The sequence below is a fragment of the Sus scrofa genome, chromosome X (assembly GCF_000003025.6).
Source record: "Sus scrofa isolate TJ Tabasco breed Duroc chromosome X, Sscrofa11.1, whole genome shotgun sequence".
Taxonomy (NCBI): domain Eukaryota; kingdom Metazoa; phylum Chordata; class Mammalia; order Artiodactyla; family Suidae; genus Sus; species Sus scrofa.
The window spans coordinates 84,319,095-84,339,826 of NC_010461.5; the positions used below are offsets into that span (position 1 = coordinate 84,319,095).

General features: G+C 41.9%; 1 long non-coding RNA gene across 1 annotated transcript; it reads left to right on the top strand.

The window, feature by feature from the left end:
• LOC102158821 lies at positions 1,286-19,853 on the top strand. Its single transcript, XR_299670.3, has 4 exons — positions 1,286-1,564; positions 1,935-2,102; positions 15,873-15,950; positions 17,398-19,853. It is a non-coding gene; the product is annotated as an uncharacterized LOC102158821 (long non-coding RNA).

Sequence of the window (20,732 nt, forward strand, 5' to 3'; positions counted from 1 at the left end):
ACCTCAGAGAGTTCCTTGATGAGTATTCAAACAGAACGAGGGTTATTTATTCTCTTTGAGATGTATTCCTCAAAGAAGTTGCCCTGAAACACTTTCTCTTGCTCCAGGGACAGCTTTGTAAGGGAACTTCTTTCCTTGGGCCCATGCAGACAGGGCTTCTTCACCAGACAGCCACTAGACATGCAGTGCAGTCCTTGGCCTCTGTGACTGTTCCAATGAAGCACTGCTATGTGGATAAGTGTATCCAATTCTGGGGTTCAATAATAGGAAATGTCTTGCTGGCAGATCTAAGCCACTTTCTGCAATATCACTTTTATAAGGAACAAAGATGATATATTGTTCTAATTCTTTTTTATATTTCTTAATTGATTTAGAGTTCAGATTTGGAGCAGGCATGTACCAAGGGTTGGGGAGCCCCTAAAAGCCCAAGCATTTTGGAGCAAGACCACAGGAATAACTGGGAGCCAACAAGACACAGAAAGGGGAGAACTGTGGCCCAACTGAAAGACCCACCTCTGAGGGCAGAGCAGAACATGGGCTCCATAAGGGCAACTTACCACCAAGAGATTTCAAGGGAGTGGGCCTGGGCTGTGCAATTAGTTTTCTCCTTCCAGTCTCACTGATCAAGTAAGTCGTTTCTGGGATAGAGAAGAAATGAGTGTATAGACAGGTTAGGAGTGTTTTGGTCATGGATGCCCCTTCATGTGGAAGAAATGAACAGGAATGGATAATCAGAATGCCCCAGGACAAACCAATGTGTGGTCTAGCGGAGTACGTTTCTGCCTACTAAACAACTATAATATTCTAGGCTTGCTTCCTTGAAATAATGCCCAAATTGCCTAAATGGCATTTATTTTGTGTGTTCCTAGATCATTCGTTCACATGAGTACAGTCTCTTAGTTTTCTCCCACAGATGGGTGACTGCTTAGAACGGTCTGTGGTTTTTTACATGTTCACCTTCCGAGGGCTAGTTCACGTCCAGGAACTCCAGGATTTAGACCCAAGAACCTCTCTAGGTTTTGTTATACTGATAATACTTCCCTGCTGTCTTATTTTAAAGAAAACAAAATTCCTGACGACAGGCACATGCTTTGTTACAACAACGTCGAAGCGTTCCGCCAACCATCTCAGGTTGCAGCCTGATGAGAAAAGGTGCTCTGCTTACAGAGAAATCCAGGGCGTGGGTGGATGGCTTTAAGGAGGCATTTCCGGTGTGGAGAGCAAGCCTGCGCATCTCGGTTGCCATAGAAACATGACGTCATTACCGCGACCATGACGACTTATCTCTAGAGACCGACGTAGCGTGACGAGGGGAGCAGGTCCCGCCTTGGGGGTTCAGGACTGAGTTGGGAGAGTGGGTACCTGCGGTGGGGGCTGGGCCGCTCTGGGGTGTGAGGAGACAAAGGGATCTCGTCCAAGTCGCCTCTTTCTCGCTTTGGAGCTCGATGCCCTGGCTGTCTCGGCGGTAAAGCCATTGGGGTCCCGCCCCGGCCGCAGTGAGTGCGGTGTCCTGTTCCAGGGGTGCCCTGGAGCCACTTTCCTTCTAGAGGCAGGGGTGCGTCAGGTGAGACAGGTCCCCTCTCTGAGCCTCAGCGTCCCCCTCTGTACAATGGGGATAAGAGTGCTGAACCCACAGGGTCGCTGAGAGCATTCAGTGATAACACAGGAGTAAGCCTGTGGCCCTGTGGTTATTTCGGGGTCATGAATGCCTGTATGAAATCAGGCCACTTCTTATTCCTTATTAACTTTCTTGTTACGGGACAAACGGGGAAAGGAGAAGAGAAAGGCCCTGGTGAGAAATTCATTGTAACTTCTGATCGTTATGATCACCACCCAGTTGTATCAGTGTCACTAACCCAGTGCCTAGCATGGTGCGGGGCACAGTTTTCACCAGTAAAGCATGGTAACTGCTGGATCTCTCCCATCCTGTGCAGCTTCTAAGGCCAGTGGCCGAGCTCATATCAAGTCTCTGAAGGAGGCAGATTCTGAGGGTCTGTGTCCTGAGGTTCGGCTGGAGTTTCTACTCCAGATTCAAGGGCAGCGGTCCTGAAGAGACCCCCAACACTTCACACGTCTTTGGTGGGATCTGGCTCCTGGCTCAAGTGAGTTCATAGATCTGAACAAAAGCATATTGTGGAATAGCTCCTGTGAGGTTCACAGACTAGGCTAAAAGTAGAGAAGCTGCTTTGATCTCATCATGGGAGAAGAGGTTTAGCAGGTGGAATGTCATTCCATCAGCAGCTCCATGCTTTGTAGTAGCCCTTCCGGCCCATTAGAGATGTCCTCTTTTGTCTGAAAGCAGTGAATTGTCCAGCCTGAGGGAGGAACTTGACCTTTGATGTGCATTTGGAATAAATATACCGAAATTGTTCTCACTGTAGATACTATTCAGTGATTCCCATATTTCTCTCAGTGGTTGTTGATATATGCATTTGGTTAGAAAGGCTTCCTAGATTTGAGGTTGTAATGTAGTTTCTTCCCTGGTAGACATGTTTTTATCCATTCTATAATGAAAAGTTTTAAGAAGCCAGGAAATTTCACGATGTTAGTTTAAATATGCTTTAAGAATTTATATTTTTAAAATAATTACTTTCGGAGTTCCCATTGTGGCTCAGTGGGTTAAGAATCCGACTAGTATGAGGACATGGATTCAATCCCTGGCCTTGCTCAGTGGGTTAAAGGATCTGGCATTGCTGTGAGCTATAGTCCTAGGTTGCAGACAAGGCTCAGATCTGGTGTTGCTGTGGCTAAGGCCTGCGGCCGCAGCTCCAATTCAACTCCTAGTCTGGGAACCTCCATATGCTGCAGTTGCGGCCCTAAAAAGAAAAACAAAGTACTTTCGAGTGTCTTATTAATCAGCTAAAATAACCTGATGCTCTTAATTATAGTTAATGCTCACTTTTCCAGTATATAACAATTTAAGCTCTTTATTACCTGGCCTCCCTCCCCCTCCCCCTGCAGTGTAGCCAGGCAAGCACAGATCTTCTCTGACTGTGGATTAGTTTTCATGCCCTAGAATTTTATTTAAATGGAATCATAAAGGTCATAAAGTTTTGTTGGTTAGTTGGTTTTGGTCTGACCACTTTCATTCAGCCTATTTATTTTATATTTATCTATTTGGTTGCATGTATCAATAGTTCATTCTTTTTTATCAAGTAGTATCCCCAGTATATGGAGTACTACAGTTTGTTTGAAATGTATTGTCATTGTTGTTGCTTTGCTTTTTTTTTTTTTTTTTTTTGTCTTTTTTGGGCCGCACCCACAGCATATGGAAGTTCACAGGCTAGGTGCTGGATCAGAGCTGTAGCTACTGGCCTACGCCACAGCCACAGCAGCGTGGGATCTGAGCCAAGTCTGTGACCTACACGACAGCTGATGTCAACACCAGATCCTTGACCCACTGATCGAGGCCAGGGATTGAACCTGCTTCCTCAGGAATCCTAGTCAGGTTTGTTAACCAGTGAGCTACAAAGGGAACTCCTGTTGTTTTTTAACTAAAGCTCTAGTGAACATTTGTATATAAAACTTTGCCTGGACATGTGCTTTCTTTCTCTTAGGTAAATACTTAAGAGAGCAACGTCTGGTTCATATGGTAGATGTAGGATTAACATTGGTAAGAAACTGCCAAATCGCTTGCACCATTTTTCATTCCCTCTAGCAATGTATGAGTTCCATCCTCCACAACCTTGCTTGAGATGGTTAGTCTTTAGTTACAGCCATTCTCAGGGATGTAGTGGTATCAAACTGTAGTTTTAATTTACACTTCCCTAATGATGTTGTTGAGCATATTTTCATGTGCTTATTTGCTGCTTCTATATCTTCTTTGGTGACATTTCTATTCAAAAATTTCCCCCACTTATTTATTGTAGTGTTTTTTTTCTTAAATGACTTTTAACTTAGAAGAAGTCCAATTTATGTGTTAGCTCACTTATGGATTATAGTTTTGGTGTCTCATCTATGAAATCTTCACCTAACCCAAGGTCAGAAGGGTTTTCTCCTATGTTTCCTGTAGAAGGTTGATAGCTTTAGGTTATATTTGGATATGTGATCCATTTTGTGTGGACTTTTGTGTATAATGTGATATGTGGGTCACAGTTTATATTTGTTTATTTATTTATTTATTTTTTGTCTTTTTGCCTTTTCTAGGGCTGCTCCCGCGGCATATGGAGGTTCCCAGGCTAGGGGTCCAATTGGAGCTGCAGCTGCCAGCCTACACCAGAGCCACAGCAATGCAGGATCTGAGCCACGTCTGCGACCTACACCACAGCTCACGGCAACGCTGGATCCTTAACCCACTGAGCAAGGCCAGGGATCGAACCCGCATCCTCATGGTTCCTAGTCAGATTCGTTAACCACCGTGCCACGATGGGAACTCCTCCACAGTTTATATTTGTATATGTGATATTCACTTGTCCCAGCACCATTTGTTGATGAGACTATCATTTCCCCACTGAATTGCTTGTGCCTCTTTTTCCAAAATGAGTTCTCCATATATGTTTGCATTTATTTCTAGACTCTATTCTTTTCCTTCAATCTACTTGTCTACCTTGATTCCAATACCACACTGCCTTGATTACCATAGATTTATAGTGAGTCTTCAGATCTGGGAGTGTTCATCCTTCAACCTTATTCTTTTTCAAAGTTGTTTTTCATAGTCCACAGCCTCTGTTTCTGCATGAACTTCAGAATTGACCCATAAATTCCTTTTAAAAACTATTCTAAGAGTTCACTTGTGGTGCAGTGGGTTAAGAACCTGGCATTGTCACTGCAGCAGCTCAGGTCACTGCTGTGGCACAGGTTTGATCCTGGGCCCAGGAACTTCCACATGTGTGGGCACAGCCAAACAAAAATTAAAAAATAAAATAAATGAAATGTATTTTCTAGGATTTTTATTGGGATTGCATTGAATATATAGATCAGTTGGGGAGAAATATCATCTTAACAATACTGAATCTTCTGACCTATAAAGACAGTTATCCATCCATTTATTTGTCTTCTTTAATTTTTCTGAGCATTGTTTTGTAGTGTTCAGTGAACAGGCATTTGCACATCTGCGGACAGATTGGACAGGTTATCCATAAATACTTCATAAATTTTTTTTTTTTTTTTTGGCCGCACCTATGGCATCTGGAAGTTTCCAGGCCGGAGATCAGACCTGTGCCACAGCACTGAACCAGCTGCTGCAGTGACACCTCCAGATCTTTAACCCACTGCACCAGAGGAGAACTCCAGTATTTTATATTTTTTGATGCTATTGTAAAAAGTATTATTTTGTAAATATAATTTCTAATTATTATATTTTTACTGAACTGTCAGCAGCCAAATGTTTAATAATAGCCATTGCAGGAACTTTTTGGTTGAAGCACAAGCTACTCTAGGATGGAAAAGCTACTTGAATAATATGCTTTTATTTTGGCTTTTTAGGGCTGCACCCACAGCATATGGAGGTTCCCAGGCTAAGGGTCAAATCGGAGCTACAGCTGCCAGCCTATGCCACAGCCACAGCAATGCCAGATCCATGCTGCATAACTTACACCACAGCTCATGGCAACACCAGATCCTTAACCCACTGAGCAAAGCCAGGGATTGAAACCACATCCTCATGGATCCTAGTTGGGTTCGTTAACCACTGAGCCATGAAGGGAACTCCGATGAATAACATGCTTTTGATTATATTTCTGTATCAGCTTTTAGATGTTATTGGCAATGTACTGAAATTAGGGGAGAAAATGTAACAGATAATTCTATAGGACATCTCCAGAAAAATCAGCCACTGAGAGAAAATAGTTATGGCAGCATTGATCTCCCTGTGTGTGGTTAAAATTTAACCAGTTGAATTGTGGGTTTTTCTTTTTTGTCCCTAAGTGAATTCCTGGGTTCTCGGTGGTGAAACAGATAAAAGGAGACAGCATGTATGTAAGTGAACATGTATGTTTGTATGTATATGTATATTGGGGAAGCAGCCAGGAATCTTTATTGTAAGGAATACTTGAAGTTAATACTGTGACATGTCAGTCCTTTTCACTTCCTAGCACATAATAGGAACCAAGTCACAGTGGTTGCTGTTTGTTTTTTTCCAGCTTCACTTGGCTAGCATGGTTACCATGGCGACTCAGTGACTGCTGTGGTACAGATTGAGCATCATTTTATAATTCTAACCTGAATTATTTATTTCTGCGGTGGTTGTCAAGTGTTGCTTTTCTGATTTGTTCTTTCCTTTCAGGGTTATTCATTGAAATTTGACTAGAGATGGAGCTTTTTCTTCTCCCTATTTATTTTTAAATTTATATCAGTATGACTTATAGGTTCCTATTTTGCTCAAAGGGCTACCCTCAGATGCTATAGTTATTTATTTTGATGCTCATATTGTTCCACTATTGGCCAATAGAAGCCCCTTTAAGTTGGCTTCTGTGTCCATTTGACACCCCCTTAGAATTATTTGAATACATATTTTGCTCTTTGAGCCTAAGTTTCTCCAAATCTGTAGAAAGAAAATTATGATGCCCACCTCAAACATCCCTTTGAGGAACTGAAGGAAAAAAGTGATCATTACAATCTTCACCCTGTGGTATGTATTAGGTATTAGGCCCTCAAAATGTTAGTTTTCTTAAAAAAAAGAAAGAAAGAAAGAAAGAAAGAAAGAAAGAAAGAAAGAAAGAAAGAAAGAAAGAAAGAAAGAAAGAAAGAAAGAAAAAGGAATTCCCATTGTGGCTCAGCGGTAATGAACCCAACGAGTATGCATGAGGATGAGGGTTCAATCCCTGGCCCCTCTCATTGAGTTAAGGATTCAGCATTGCCATGAGCTGTGGTATAGGTTGAAGATGCGGTTCGGATCCCATGTTGCTGTGGCTGTGGTGATTCGACCCCTAGCCTGGGAACCTGGGAACCTCCATATGCCACGGGCTTGGCCCTAAAAAAAAAGTTAGTTTTCTGTTCCAACTTTACCTCCTTCACTCTGTCAATGTGATGCCTCAGACATTAACATAATAGCATGACCTCCAGGGAGAAGACTGGGTGTGTAACACAAGCAGGAATAAGCACATGTCCATGACGCGTGAGCTTCAGTGTCACAGCTGTGTGTGGAGGGGGCTGCGGGATGGAGCTGGGGAAGAGGCAAAGCATCATTGCACAGCATCCAGTGAACTGAGAGGGGACAGGCAGAGCCTCCTCACCCCTTCCCCTGTGTGTCATGTGCTTTCCCTTCCTCTCACGTTCCTCTCTATTCCATGTGCTGTCTTATCCCCTTCCCTTCTAGTGGAGCATCAGAGGAGGGTGTGGACTCTGAGCCCCAAGGGCAGGAGCCAATAGAGAGGAACCAAGTGTGATGTAGAGTCTACTAGACAGGTTCCTAGAGCAGGAGTGAGGAAATCGGGCCCCATCACTGGGACACTTTAGGTAAGTCTCCACCCTTCCCTCCATTTTCTTCTATACAACAGGGTAACAGTACTCAGTGCTCCCGACCACCCAGGAATATTGTGGAGTTTGTGTGGTCCCATGTGGGAAAGCCATCTGTGCTCATAGGTGAGAGGGGAGGGCCAGTGCCCTTTCCAGTAATTACATTGACAGACACACCCCCAGAGAGCAGAGAACTCTTCATGATAGGCATTAATGCTACATGAATGTCATCTGTTTGGGTCCAGGTTTCTCCAGTCGGGATCCTCAAAGCACTTCATTGAAATCCCCTGGAGTGCTTGTTAGAATTCCAGATTCCTGGACCTACCCTTTGTCTGCTAAATCAAAACCAAGGAGGTAGAATGGGAGGTGTCTACATTTTGAATAATATCTCCATTCTTTCTGGTATTCATCCAGTTTTAAATAGCTCTGCTGCAGATTTGTGACAGACACTTCTTAAATTCTTAAATCCTTTAATGTCTAATTTCCTTGTCAATTTCTCCTGTAGCTCAGTCTTAAATAATCTGTCTCTGTTCCTCTGTGCCAAATATGTAAGAATTCCTTCATGTAAATAGTATTTATTCAGAGATTTACATATGAAGCACTAAACTAGGCACTGAGGACACAGCACAGAGAACCAGACAGACAAGGTCGCTAGAGTTTCATTCTAGTTTGGGAAAACTGGCAATGAGCAGGTAAATCAATAAGTGGGGTAATTCCATATGGAGATGAGTGCTTTGAAGAAAATAAACACATAAATAGTGTAGAAATGACTGGTACTGAGATTACTATAGATGGGGGCTGTCAGTGAAGCTCCTTCTCAGAAAGTGACATTTGAGCTGAGTTCTGAACAATAAGAATCCAGGCCTGGGCAGGCCTTTGGCTCAGTCACCCTGTGATGTGCTTTGCACTGGTGGTTCCAGAAGCAGAGCACAAGCTCCAGTGGGTAGAGCCTGGCAGACAAAGTGCAGATGGTAGGAGATGAGGTCAAGGGCAGATGGGAATTCATGGTCTGGGCCACGTCAGGAGTTTGGCATTCATCCTGAGGGTGGAGGGTCGAAGGATGGGAGTAACATGCCCTGATTCATGTGCGCACAGGTGACTCTGGATGCTGTGTGGAAAATGGACTAGACAGGAACAGCATAGCTGTGAGGACAACCATCAGAAGAGTCTTGAAGAGTTTAGGGGAGGGATGAGGGTGGACTGGCTCTGAGCTGTAGCACTCCACAGAGGACCAGGTATGTAGGAGGCAGGACTGGAGGGACCTGCAGTGGCTGTGCATGGGGGGTATGTGAGGATAAGCTAGGATCCAGGATGAGCCCTCAAGTCTGTGTTTGGCCATGTGCAAAAATGGTGCTGTTTCCTCAGATCACTTATTCTAAGTGCCTTGAGACATTCTCATAATAGGTATCCCCCAGTGGTTATAGTGAAAATTAATGATATACAAATCTATCATTCGATAAATAGGATACAGCTGTAAGACTATTAAGCTTTAATAAACATACATGCAAACTATAAAACTATAAAAAATATCACATTATATTTGTTTAAAGCAGCTTGTATTTATTGAGCTGTTAACTGTGTGCCAGGCACTGTTCTAAGGTGTGTTTTTTTGTTTGTTTGTTTGTTTTTCTGCTTTTTAGGGCTGTACTTGTGGCATACGGAAATTCCCAGGCTAGGGGTAGAATCAGAACTACAGCTGCCAGACTACAGTACAGCCACAGCAATGCTGGATCTGAGCCACATCTGGGACCTACACCACAGCTCGTGGCAACGCTGGATCCTTAACCCACTGAGCAAGGTCAGGGATCAAACCCGCAACCTCATGCTTCCTGGTTGGATTCGTTTCCACTGCGCCACAGTGGGAACTCCTAAGGATTTTTTTTATGAATTAACTAAGTACTCAAAACAACAACCCATGACAGGGATATTTGTTTTCCCCATTTTACAGAAGAGGTAACTGAAGCACAGAGTGGTTCTTTCGATCTCCTAAAATCACAGCGAGCCAGGTATCCCTTGGCTCTGCAGCAGGATGTTTTAAATATCGGTATTCGGGACCATTTATCCTTGTAAAACCAAAAGACAAAGCAATGTTTGTTTTAAAATGTTTTGTCTTCTATAGTAAGTACTGCACAACCCAATTTTATACATGAGGCAATTGAGTTTATAAGTGGCAGAAATGGTAGTTTGGACCTGGTCTATCCCCAGAGCCCACACTCCTAAGCCAGTACACTTTGGAAGAAGAGAAAGACATTTGTTGAACTATGTTAGCCCAAGAGAGGTGATGTTAGGTTAGGGCTGTCTGTTATCTCTTTGAGTAGAAATTAGGCTTCACTAGGCATTTGGCCATGTGCCAAATGGTATTTATTTAATAAAAAGAAAAAGGTAGTGATTATAGAAAAAAAAGCATGTCAAAGATGAACAAAGTCAGGCCCTCATTAAAGTGGTAAGGACAGATTTTAATCAGTGATAAACTACTGTGACAGGGTAAGGAGTCCAGCATGAGCTGACCTCAACTTCAATTTGGACAGAGATGACTAGGCTTTTTAAAGGGAATATGAGGGGAAAGTGGAGAGGGTAAGTAGGGGCTCAGTGTAGTCAGGGAAGGAAAAATTACAGAAAGCAGGATGGGGGTGTTTATCCATGTGAAATCCATCTGGGTTGGCTAACTGGCACTTAATTCAAGTTAGATTTCTGGAGTTCCTGTCATGGCGCAGTGGAAACGAATCCGACTAGGAACCATGAGGTTGCAGGTTCGATCCCTGGCCTCGATCAGTGGGTTAAGTATACAGTGTTGCCGTGAGCTGTGGTGTAGGTCACAGGCATGGCTCAAATCTGGCATTGCTGTGGCTCTGGTGTAGACCAGTGGCTACAGCTCCAATTAGACCCGAGCCTGGGAACCTCCATATGCTGCGAGTGTGGCCCCAAAAAGACAAATCAAAAAAAGTTAGATTTCTAACTGCCCTCAGAAGCCGGGTGACAAGGACCTCCCTTCAGGTTTTGGCTGGAACAAACAGTAAATTGTCCTGACAGCCTCGAGTATTTTCAGGCAGTCGCTTTGAGGGAATTTAAGGTCATCTTAGAAGATACAGCATTGAGCTGTTAGAAACTGTATTAGTGTTTTGTTCAAGGCTATTGGCCAGTTTGAGACCTGGTTGAAAAGAGAGCTAAGGAGGAGTCTGACTAGAGTTTGGTCAAGGAAAGAATCTTTGTCAAGGGCAATAATTATGAAAACAACCAAAAAATGGGAACAATAATTATAGTTACTATGCATTAGACAACTTGGATGTGAAAACAATTCTTGGGACTTCCATGATGAATTGTTTTCCCTCTTATGAACTCAAAGTGCTTTTCAGATGGGAACTACATTGCTCTGTGCTCTGGGCTTCACTGGTTGGGAGGCAGGAGTGGTCCAGTCCCCTTTGATAGGTGAGTCCAGAGGAAATATTCCTAGAATCATGCAGCATGTACTCTTGAATATGGTTCCTTTCAATCAACATAGTGTGTGTGCGTGTGTATATTTGTGTGATGTACATTGTTGTCTATAGCTGGAGATCATTTATTCTCATTAGTGTATAGTATAGTATTACATTGTGTGGATATTTCAAATACTTGTATCTGTTTTGGGGATTTACATGAAATTTTTTTTTTACTTAGTATGAATAATGGTATGGTGAAAGTTCTTTCACATATCTTTTCGGTGGACATTTATTTTCATTTCTCTTGGACATATACCAAAGAGTGGCATTTCTAAGTCATAGAATATGTATATATTGAGTTCAGTAGATACTATCAAGCAGTTTTTCAGAGTGGTTGTTCTGATCTAAGTTTCCACCAAAGTGTGAGAAGGTTCTGCTTTTTCCAAACCCTTGTCAATACTTGGTATTTTCCATCTTTTTTGTTGTTGTTCTGGTGGGTGTGTAGTGGTATCTTGTAGTTTTAATTTCTCTTTAGCTCTCTCTAAAGTATTGCCTCTTTTAATCTAAGAAGGTCCCTTGTCATTTTTTTTAACCTTCTAATTTGCTGGAGAAACTAGATCTTTTGTCCATGTAGAGTTTGAATTTTGAATTTTGCTAATCATATCTTTATTGTGTTATTTATTATGTTCCTCTGACCCCTCCTATTGCCTTTAAATGGATAATTATGTTCAGAGGCTTGTTCAGATTCAACCTTTTTGGCAAAACTACCTTAGAGGTAGTGATGTTTATTCCTATAGTATTACACCCTGAGGTTCATTGTGTCTGGTCATCTCTCCTTTTGTGAAATTAATACTGATGACTGAATTCAAGTATTGTCAGCCTGATCCATCCTTTATAAAATTTCCATGTGCTTTTCACCACATGTATTATGTAATCTCTGAATATCGTTGCCTGGATCTGCATTTCATTAAAGCCTGAAAAATACTGATGTTCTAATTCTGATTTCTTCTGCATTCATTATCTATAATTCTTCTATCAAATAAACAACCTCATCAGCTTTTAGGTTATGCTGAACTATAGTGTGCACAGAAAGGGATGGATGAATGTTTAATTCTTTGCAATATTTCTACTTTTCAAAATGCTGGTTTGTTTCCCCAGGATACTCCAAAGCTGTGTGGTGAGTTGGTTTAGTTTAGTTTTATTTTTTGTTAGAGTGTCATCATGAGCTCACAGATGCTTATATTTGGTATGTTTTAATCCATTGCCGTAATAAATCATTTTGCTATTGAAAATGTTCTGTATTTGAGCAGTGAGAATTCCTTCTGCTTAGCTTCTGAGTCATCCTAACATGCTTTCTGGTATGATAGTTTGGTCCAGACTCATCTTGTACAGTTCCTACTCTAGACCTGGAATCAGCCATTTCTTCAAGGAAGCCTGGTTCCCTTTACTGGGAAATGATATTTGAGGGTTCAGTTATGATAGTAGAGGTACTCATTGCTACTGGTTTGGTTGCTGTTTCTTGACCTTTTTAGTGCGTGGAACCAGCAAATAAGAATTATATTTTTAAATAGAGTTTATTTCTTTGTTACTGTTTTTAAAAATATTTTAATTTTTTTATTAAAGTATAGTTGATTTACAGTGTTGTGCCAATTTCTGCTGTACAGCAAGGTGACCTAGTCATATATATGTGTGTACGTGTGTATGTGTATGTTTTAATCCATTGGAGTAATTAATCATATATATATAAATTCCTTTTCTTATATTATCTTCCATCATGGTCTACCCCAAGAGACTGGATATTGTTCCCTGTGCTACAGAGTAGGGCCTTAGTGTTTATCCATTCTAAATATAATTGTTTGCATCTACCAACCCCAAACTCCCAGTTCATACCACTCCCTCCCTCCCCTAGAGTTTATTTCTTGGAATAGTTTTAAGTACATAGGAAAAACAGAGCTGAAGTTATAGGAATTTCCCAAATACCCACTGTGCCTACACATGCTATGCTCGCTCATCATCAACACGCCTCACCAGAGTGGTACATTTGTTATAATTGATGACCTGATATTTGACGCTATCACCCAAAATCCATAGTTTACATCAGGGTTCATTCTTGTACGTTTTATGGTTTTGGAAAAATGTATAATGATATGTCTCCACTGTTATAATATCATACAGAATAGTATGCCCTAAAAATGATCTGTGTGCCACAAGTTTATCCTTCCGCCTACTCTAACCCCTGGCAACCACTGACCTTTTTATCATCTCTGTAGTTTTGGCTTTTCTAAGATGTCATATAGTTAGAATCATATAGTATAGTATGTAGCCTTTTCAGATTGGCTTTCTTTCAGTTAGTAATATGTATTTAAAGTTCCCTCATGTCTTTGTGGCTTGATAGCTCATTCTTTATTAGCACTGAAAAATATTCCATTGTCTGGATGTGCCATGGTTTAATCCATTCACCTAGTAAAAGTCATCTTGGTTGCTTCCAGGTTGTGGTGATTATGAAGAAAACTTCTACAGACATCTGTGAACAGGTTTTTGTGTGGACATAAGTTTTCAACTCCTTTGGGTACATACCAAGAAGCATGATTGCTGGATCATATGGTAGGAGGATGTTTAGTCTTGTAGAAAGCTTCCAAACTGTCTTCCAAAGTGGTTGTACCATTTTGCATTTATTCAGCAGTGACTGAGAGTTCCTGTTGCTCCACATCCTTGCCAGTATTTGGTGTCATCAGTGTTGTGGTTTTTGGTCATTCTAATAGATGTGTAGTGGTATCTCATTGTTTTAATCTGCATTTCCATGATGACATACAATGTGGAGCTTTCATCATTTTTTCCCCACCTGTATCTCTTCTTAAGTGAGGAGTCTGTTAAAGTCTTTGGCCCATTTTTTTTTTTTTTTTTTTTTTTAGGGCCGCACCCACGGCATATGGAGGTTCCCAGGCTAGGGGTGGAAATGGAGCTTTATCTGCTAACCTATGCCACAGCCACAGCAATACAGGATCCGAGACATGTCTGCAACCTACACCACAGCTCACGGCAATGCCAGATCCTTAACCCACTGAGTGAGGCCAGGGATTGAATCCGCAACTTCATGGGTTCGTTTCCACTGCACCTTGACAGGAACTCCTTTTTGGCCCATTTTTTAATCTGATTGTTTGTTTTCTTTTTTTTTTTTTTTTTTTTGTCTTTTTGCTATTTCTTGGGCCGCTCCCGCGGCATATGGAGATTCCCAGGCTAGGGGTCAGATCGGAGCTGTAGCCTCCGGCCTACGCCAGAGCCACAGCAACGTGAGATCCAAACCGCGTCTGCAACCTACACCACAGCTCACGGCAACGCTGGATCGTTAACCCACTGAGCAAGGGCAGGGACCGAACCCGCAACCTCATGGTTCCTAGTCAGATTCGTTAACCACTGCGCCACGACGGGAACTCCTGATTGTTTGTTTTCTTATAGTTGAATTTTAAAGACTTCTTTGTATATTTTGGATAACAGTCTTATCTGGTATGTCGTCTACAAGTGTTTTCTCCCTATGTGTTTTCTCGTTTTCTTGACATTGTCTTTTGCAGAGCAGAAGTTTTTTTTATTATTATTATTTTAATGAACTTCAGCTTGTCAGGTGTTTTTGTCATGTATCATGGTTTTGGTGATGTATCTAAAAAGTCATTGCCATGCCCAAGGCCAATCAGGTTTTCTGTTATGGAGTTTTATAATTTTTCATTTTACATTTAGGTCTAGGATCATTTTAAGTTAATTTTTGTGAAGGGCGTAAGGTCTGTGTCTGTGTTCATTTTTTTGCATGTGAATGTCCAGTTGTTCCAGCAACTTTTGGTGAAGAAACTCTCTTTGCTCCACTGTATTGCCTTTGCTCCTTTTTCAAAGATCAGTTGACTATGTATTCCATTTTTTTAAATTTAAACAAATATAACATGTATATTAGTTTTCACCTTTGTTCATGGGTAAAAGTGTGGCAAGTTCTACAGCAGTGCAGTCTAGTAGAAATTTCTGTGGAAGTGAAAATGTTCTGTAGCATGAAATGTGGTGAGTGCTAGTGAGGAATTGAGTTTATAATTTTATTTAAATTTCATTTATTAAATGTAAATTGCCACATGTAAATTACTGCAGTAATGGAGAGGAGCAACTTTACACACTTTTGTGCATTTTGTTTTTCAGTGAATGATGTATCCTGAAAATCCCTCCATAGCACCATAGAGAAGGAGTCTTCATTGCTTTTATAGGTAGTGCTACACTAGGGCTATAGTACTCTAGGATGTAGCTATACCTTAAGTTATTCAACCAGTCACTGATTGGTGGACATCTGTCACATTTCTAGTCTTCTGCTGTTATAAATTGTTCTTCAGGGAATGTTTTATGTGCTTATGCCTTTTTGTCTTTTTGCATTATTTCTTTGGGATAGATTCTCAGAAGAGTGATTTCTAGTTCTAATAATAAATCCCTATGTGATTTTAGTAGAATGCATCAAATTCCCTTCACAGGGATTTTCAGCTAACTCCAGCAATGCATGAGAATGCCTGTTTCCTCACATACTATATAAAGGGAGATGAATATGATGTGAGAAATCTGAAAACTATTTCGATAAATCAGGAGCATTGTATGTTAACATCAAGGTCTTACTCCTGAGCTCGTCTTTGAGAACTTGTTCTCTACTCTTTCTGTCTTCTGTGATCAGGGTCCAGACCCCTCCAACTGAGAGAGGAGGTTGTAACATGAAGCAGAAACCCCATGTCACCTCAGAATATCAAATGGGAGGAACCTCACTTCTGGGGTAAGGCAGGCTCAGAATCAGTTCAGAGATCTACCACTCTCACTTAACAGAGGGTTAAGGGGAAAAAATAACACCTGCAGCTTCCACCATGCAAAGAAATGAAACTCAAGCCGCCTAAGGGTAACCTTGTCCTTTACTCTCTGTGACTGAGGTCCTGTGAGAAGAAGGTAGGAGCCGATTAGCGCTGTTCAAGAGGATAGAGGTGTGGGTTATAAGGCGCAGTAGGTTTCTAAGGTTCAACTTCTCTCCTCTGAACCACGTGATTTCCTGTTTAGGTGAATTTCCAGGACTCAGGATGAAATTTGGACTGAACTTGCTCGGAATGGAGTCCATTCAAGGTCATACACCATGAGGTGGGTACTAACATCCATCTTGCTCCCTGTGCGCATTTCCAGTTATGAAGGTCTAGAGATCAATGGGGACAAGATGTGGGATGCAGATATTTAATTGGTCTGACAGTGCCTGGCACAGAATAAACACCCAGTACACATGAATAAATGAATGAGATGTAGATGCAGGAGTAAGCAGGAAAGGAAACGATATATATGTCCTCTCAGTGTTTTGTAAACATGTGAGTTTTTCCGAGAGTGGTGATCACTCAGTACATGTTGTTTCATAATCTGCTTGGAGGAAAACAGTTTGTGTCTATTCATAGAAATCATGCCTTTTCCTTGGGGAAAAAATAACCTGTAGAAAATAGAGAAAGATGGAGTTCCCGTCGTGGCGCAGTGGAAACGAATCCGACTAGGAACCATGAGGTTGCAGGTTTGATCCCTGGCCTTGCTCAGTGGGTTAAAGATGGGGCATTGCTGTGAGCTGTGGTATAGGTCTCAGACTCGGCTCGAATCTGGTGTCACTGTGGCTGTGGTATAGACCGGCAGCTACAGTTCAGTTGGACCCCTAGCCTGGGAAATTCCGTATGCCACAGGTGCAGCCCTAATAAGACAAAAGACAAAAAAAAAAAAGGAAGAAAGAAAACAGGGAAAGATGCCACCTGATCATCCCAGCCAGAATTGCAAATGTGAAAGTCTCATCAAGGGGCTTGACAAAGGGTGAGGTAATGAGGACAGAGGGCAGCATACAGATTTCATTGTATAGGCCAAAGCTTTCTGAAATTTCCTACATGCTGGTGGTGATCCTGCTGTTTTCCTGTCTATTGGGAAAGGAAGCCTCATGTGGACAGTATTTCGAAACCCCCTCTAAGGCACTTAAGCACGGGCCTTAGGCCTGGTACACTTCCTTGCCAAGAGATAAAGAACCCACATGGCCTGTGCCAGGCTTGTTGCCTTATGTGCGAGTGTCTTTCTCTATTTCAGATTCAGTGAGTATTCCTTTGTTTTGATCAAGCATGTATGCCAGTAGCCCTCAGGCATGCCACTACCTTTCAGTTTGGTCACATTACCAATTATTTTGTTTTTTTGTATTTCTTTTTTTTTTTTTTTTGAAGTATAGTTGATTTACAGTTTGTGTTAGTTTCAAATGTACAGCAAAATGATTATTTTTTTTCAGATTCTTTTCCCTTTTAGATTATTACAAAATACTGAGTATAGTTCCTTGTGCTATACAGTAGGTTCTTGTTTTTAGAGATGTTGTTTCTCAATCTCAGTAGAATTTTAGTGAGTATTTGGGATTGTAAGAGGACGGGAACCACAAACACTCGTCTACATCATGTAAGACTTTCAGTGTTGTCTCTGTGACATGCAGTGTAATGGAGCTGGGCTAGGGGGAAAGTCCTCACCCTTCCCATGGAGTAATTGTGCTTTTCCTGTCCTCTGTTGATGCCCTCTATGCACACATCAGGAGTGCACATAATCTGGAGTCTGGGACCCACTCGGAGCTCTAGGAGGAGGTGACTGCAGTTCTGCAAGGAGGGACAGCTGAGCGAGAATCAGAATCTCTTTCTGGATCTTAGTGCCTGAGCCACCCAGTGTGAGTTCGTTCTCCAGCCTGTTCCGTCACATGGGTCTTCACTCAGCATGCATGACTCTTCACACCTCCAGTGACCCAGGGGCTACCAAGGTCATGTTAATGATTTCACACATTCTAGTTTCTTGTGGTGTTATGGTGGCCTCATAAAACCACCTTAACATATGAAGAAGAGGAAGGCTCTCCCTGCAGTCATCAGAGGCTCCTCAAAGAGGAGCTGGGCCTGGGACAGTGGGCAGGACTTCTGGGGGCTGAATGGGAGGGAGGGGCCGGGGAGTCCATGCTGACTGGAGTGAAGAGTGGGGGCTCCCAGGTGAGCAGACAGGGCTCAGAGGTAACTGATGGGTCACCCCAGGGAAGTGAGGCCGTCCAGGTGTAGGACGGATTGGGAAAGGAACACATTTGCTTCCATGGGATGCTGCATAGCCCCTTTGTACACTGAAGTGGCATAAGAACGCTAAGAAGGAGCGTGCCCTGCACGTCTATCACTGGTCCCCGGGGGCCGGGAAGAACCAGGAGCACTGACAGTAGTGAAGCGGAGTTGATGCTCAGGCCCCCAAACCTCCATTGAAGTAGGAAGCAGGCATCAAGGGGAAGGATTCACGACAGAGGGACCTCCCTGTGCCATCTGGAAACCATACACCCTCTTTAGTTTCTGGCCCCAGGTCCGAGGTCCACCTGCCAAGCGGGATCCTACCTGCCTCCTGGAGTCACATTCTTAGTCAGAACATGCTGTCCACAGGCGAGCTCTCTCCATGTTCTCATTTGTTTTACCTCTGCATTGTCACCAAGATCACTTGGGCTGTTCTCCTCCTCTGTTGCCTCAGCTCCTTTCATCAGCTCAGTGAGGTGTATCACACTACACTGCTTCTTTTTTCACCTATTATGATTTATTCCCTATAATACTTCTTTAAAGGGTTCAGTGATTTGCACTCAGAAGTTAAATAGCCAATAAGCAACCAAATGTAATACAAAGGTTGATCTGAAGTCTTCACACTAAAAGCCATACAAAGTCTCCTGCCTCAGGAAAATAAGAATGAAAATGAACAAAAAGAACACAAGACTCCTTTGGCTCCAGTATCTCAATAGAAATTAACATCAACAATTAGTGATGCCACAGAAAACAGATTTTGTGAAAATATTAAAATTAACACCCAGGACTTTTGTATAGATGATTTAACCACAAACCTCTCATGCTGAAAGAGTGCCTAATATGAGTAGCTTTAATATTTTGAAGTGAAAAAGTTTAAGAACATCACAGTGGAAGCAATCTAACACTGAAAACTCTAGTGATCAAAGACTTTCTCTTTTAGTTAATGTAAAGCAATTCATAATTACAGAGAGAATGCCTTCGCTGTGGATTTTATGAGACAAGCCACCTTTCCAGACCAAAAGGGGATGAAATTAACTCTGATCCAAACCAGCCAAGTGGGGCTGGTTCATTTAAAACAGTGGTTACCTATTGCACAGCTGGAGCAGCCCAAGGATGAAGGAAACTCCGACTAGAAAACATTTCCTTCTCTTTAAACCTACCACTCACACCACACATGCTGGCCACTCTCATTACTGCTTTGACTAAGTGTGTGGAAGGCAGTTCAGTTCCAGTTTGGAGCTATCCTCTCCCCATGCAAAGCTACCATGTGGATGATCCAGACTTAGTATTTTCCCTGAGAATCACCTGCCACACATCTTCATGAAGTGACCATGACTGTACACTTCCAGACCGCTTCCTGACTAGGCTCCATTCCTCATGGGGCCAAATAGTTTTCCTTGGTCAACTCCCAAGTCCCCATGACAAAACAAGAGAAACTTGAGCATCTCCATTGCTAGACTTGTCTGAGCTTGAGGGAATGTGCAGGGAGTAAAACTTATTTACTCCAAAAACCAGAGTCCACTTCACCTGGGCTTCACTAGCCTGACTCTTGTGCAGTGTTTTTTTCCCCTGCATTTCCTGTTTTTTTTCTGTTTTCTCATTATTTGGTTAAATGGCAGGTATCCTACCCTGTTGTCGGAGGCCAGCTCCGGTGGCCGGGGAGTGTACACTTTCCCGAAGAAGATGGACAGCATCGGCAAATGTACAAATATGGAGACAGCCTCTTTGTCCCTTCTTTCAGGGTGCTGGACTGCTCCAATTTTATTGGCAACAGTGGTTGATTATATAGACAGTTTTTCACTACAAATTACATCAGTGTTAAAAGTATATTGGTTACCTATTACATGGTATAGCAGCTATACATTATGTTTTAAGATCTCTATCTTAACTAAACTTAGTACTTTGAAGAGGCCATAGACACAAGGATTTGGCATTCACAGACCTTGTTTGTAGACTGGTGCTTATCTTCAAAGCATTGTGGCAGGGAGATAGTGTAAGTAAATATAAACCAACTTAATTAAACTAGCTATCACTTAAAAGCTTTTAAAATCAAAGACAAAACTTACAGCTAGGTTTTTTGGATAATATATGGCTAACTTCTATGGACCTCATTAAGATCCTAACTCTAAAGTTTACTATATAACTACTTAATAGATAAACACTATGTTTTAACTAAGTTGGATTAAAATAGGGGAAAGTCTTTCAGGATGAAATTCTTATATTATTGTTGTAACTTTGTTAAATCACAATCACCACAGGAAAATAAGAATGGAAAATAAGAATAATAAGTAAATAATCAGGAAAGACTGAGGAAAACTGAATAACAAGTAAAACAACAGGAAAGACTAGGTCACCTGAGAAACAATCCATGCTCTCCAGTGCAAACATGGAAATTATTTTCCCAGGAAAGTCCCAATTCTTCCCCATCAACATCAAAATGAGAGCTGTGTAACCTGAGGCCTGCCCTCAGCTTGTATCACACAGGCAGGCTTTCATCCTGACCAGAAGCCCACCTTCGGCTTGTACTGTTCAGGTGAGCTCCCTTCCTTGGTTAGGAACCTGCCTTCAGGTTTTTTTTTTTTTTTTTTTTTTTTTGCCATCAGGTAAGGTCCTTGTTTTTGAGTCCCTGCATCTTCTCGGCTCCCCGCACTACCCCTCAGTGAAATAAAAAAACATACTGTCCATTGGGGAAGACAACTGAGGCAACATTTCTATAAGAAAAAAATAGACTTGAAGAGTATGGCACTGTAAATGCTTACATGACCAGTCTCAGAGCATGCTCAGGAGTGAAAGTTTAGCACCATTTTTTTGTTTTGTTTTTGTTTTTTGGCTGCAG